The following is a 3,084-nucleotide window of genomic DNA, read 5'->3' as shown; positions in this document are numbered from 1 at the left end:
TTTTGAGATGGAGTTTCACTCTAGTTGCTTAGGCTGGAGTGCAATGGCACAATCTCAGCTTACCACATCCTCTGTCTCCCTGGTTCATGTGATTCTCCTGTCTCAGCCTCCCAAGTAGCTGGGATTATAGGCGTACACCTATAATCTGGCTAATTTTGTGTTTTTAATAGAGATGGGGTTTGACCATCTTGCCCAGGCTGGTCTTGAACTCCTGACCTCAAGCGATCCACCTGCCTTGGACTCCCAAAGTGCTAGGAGTACAGGCATGAGCCACCACACCCAGCCCAATTCTTAGCTTTTTAAATCAGTGACTGGTTGGTTGTGTCGAGGGATGGAAGAAGTGACCAGAAGCCATGAGAAACAGAGTTAAATTGCAAAGGAGCAGGAGAGAAGCTTTTGAGAGTAGCATATGTTCACTACCTTGACAGTGGTAATGGCGTTGGGGCCCAGAAAACAATATCCCAATGCATGGCACCCTGGCATGCTGAGTACTTTGAATTAAGATTAGAAGACCTCAGAAGCAAGATCTCTGACCTTCTCCTGCCCTCTTGTCTGCTGCCTCATTTCTCCCGAGTTGAGTAATAGAAACCAGAATTCTTCTTCCCCACAGTAGATCATGGAAACTAGAACACTTCTTCCCCAAAGAAAGCTATAAAACCTACAAAGGTCACTCTGCTCCTTCTCCCATCTTTCTCTCTTGAAGATTTTCATAGACTCATAGCCACAAGGAAGAAACGTCACACAGAGGGGCCAAGAAGAATCTGGACAGGCCTTGCTGGGTCTCCCCAGCCTATTACTATTAGAGCCTATTCCTTTTGTCCAGTCCCATTTCTATGTGACTGTAGAACCCAAGTGTAAAAATAGGCAGTGTTCCCTGGGGCTTCCAGTCTTAATTTATGTAGACTCCTGTGTCATATAAGCCTTTGAATAAATAATTTTTTTATGTTTTCTTGTTAATCTATCTTTTGAGAAGAAGAAAAAGAATGAAGAAGAGGAGGAAGAGGAAGGAAAGAAGAAAGAAAAAGAATAAAACAAGAGTGAGTCAAGGGGACTGCTCGCAGAAGCAGACTCTCCAGGGCCTTCCCGGGCCCAAAGCTGGTAGGGCTGATTGCAAGGGATGACCAGTTCTAAAGAGTTCAAGCTGAACTGGCCATCCAAGGATGGCAACTCCTCAGTGAACTTCAGCCCCAACACCTCCTAGTTCCTGCTTGTCTCCTCTCGGGACATGTCAGTACTCCTCTACAATGTGCCAGCCATGTGCTCAGGTACCAGCACTCAGGTCCATGTGCTCAGGTCCCAGCACACTGGCGCTGTTCTGTACCAAGCCTTCTACCATCCAGCATATACCTGGAGGGGAGGACTGGATCATCAATTAAAAATGCATGATTTGAACACGAATCAAGAAAATCTTGTTGGAACCCATGATGCACCCATCAGATGTGTTGAATACTGTCTGGAAGTGTATATGATAGTTACTGGAAGGCGGGATCAGACAGTTAAATTATGGGATCCCAGAAATCCTTGTAATGCCGGAACCTAGTCTCAGCCTAAAACGGTATATACCTTCTCAGTGTCTGGAGTTCGGCAGATTGTGGGAACAGTGGGCCACAGAGTGTTGGTGTGGGGCTTATGGAACATGGTTTATGTGCAGGAGAGCAGGGAGTCTAGCCTGAAATAGCAGACTGGCTGCATGCAAGCTTTTCCAAACAAGCAGGGTTACATATTAAGCTCTATCAAAGGCCAAGTGGCAGTTGAATATTTGGACCCAAGCCCTGAGGTACAGAAGAAGAAATATGCCTTCAAATGTCACAGACTAAAAGAACATAATATTGAGCAGGTTTACCCAGTCAATGCCATTTCTTTCCACAATATCCACAATACATTTGCCACAGGAGGTCTGATGCCTTTGTAAATATTTGGGATCCATTTAACAAAAGGCAACGGTGCCAATTCCATTGTCACCCCATGAGCATCGCATTACTTCCCTTCAGTAATGACGGGACCACACTGACGAGAGCAGCATCATATATGTATGAAATGGATGATATGGAATATCCTGAAAATGGCATCTTCATTCACCAAGTGACAGATGCAGAAACATAACCCAAGTCCACCTAATCATCCCTTGAAAGTTGTTTCTCTATGGAAAGCTTTGTTTGCTTCCTACAAATACATGCTTATTCCTTAAGGGAGTGTTATAGTTACTGTGGAGTTCTGTTTCCTGTCTTACAAGAAACTTGTATGCATACCTTAATGCTTTGTTTAGGATAAGGAGTCTTTGTGTCCTTGTACAGTAGTCTGACAAATTCCCCCTTCTATCCCCTAGCAAGCCCAGTTGTTGTACACGAACAGTTTGAGCTCTTTTGGTAACATTATCTAAACCTGTTATTTTGGTGCTATCTAATAAATCCGATTCAGAATACTTTTTTTAAGAAAAGGAAAAAAAGTGAATTTGAGATAGAAAGGAAGTGAGAAAACCAGGAAGAGGGAGGCCACCCAGTTTATACTAGGAAGTTCTGGGCATTGGAGAACGGCAGGAGGAAGATGCTGTGATGGAAAAAGTACACAAATGATCGTTATGGTCATTAGAAAACTATAAGCCATAAATTGCATCGTATGCAAACTAATCCTCACTGGTTTTAGTGGCATTGATAAAATATTTGTCCTTTAGACATACTGATACAAATAATCCTTAAATAATTGACCTGTGAGTTTGCAGGAACACTCTTCACTTATTGATATTCTCTAAATGCATTATTCTCCCTAAATATAGAAAGCAGAATATCGAATTATTGTCACTTTGGTAATAGTGACAATTCTGCTAAATTTCATAGGCACATAGCCAAGCAGGCAAGTGCCAAGATACATAGGCTTAAAATTCCTGCATAAATATTAGAGTAAGAACCCCACATAACAGAATCCCCACTGAATCTATGTTAAAAATATTCTGAAGAGAAGGTAAGTTTAAAATGAAGAAAACATTATACAACCAGTAGTTTTCAATTAATACTCTAAAATACAGAGTTTCTGTTACCATTTGCCCTCTAATTTTTTTAAGATCTATGAATTATATTTAAAAGTATA

General features: G+C 41.8%; 1 pseudogene; it reads left to right on the top strand.

The window, feature by feature from the left end:
* The first annotated feature begins 1,114 nt into the window (after positions 1-1,114).
* LOC108316795 lies at positions 1,115-2,118 on the top strand (annotated as a pseudogene).
* The last annotated feature ends 966 nt before the right edge of the window (positions 2,119-3,084 follow it).

Source organism: Cebus imitator, unplaced genomic scaffold (assembly GCF_001604975.1).
Source record: "Cebus imitator isolate Cc_AM_T3 unplaced genomic scaffold, Cebus_imitator-1.0 Scaffold192, whole genome shotgun sequence".
Classification (NCBI taxonomy): Eukaryota; Metazoa; Chordata; class Mammalia; order Primates; family Cebidae; genus Cebus; species Cebus imitator.
This window is presented reverse-complemented; position numbering and strand designations above follow the sequence as displayed.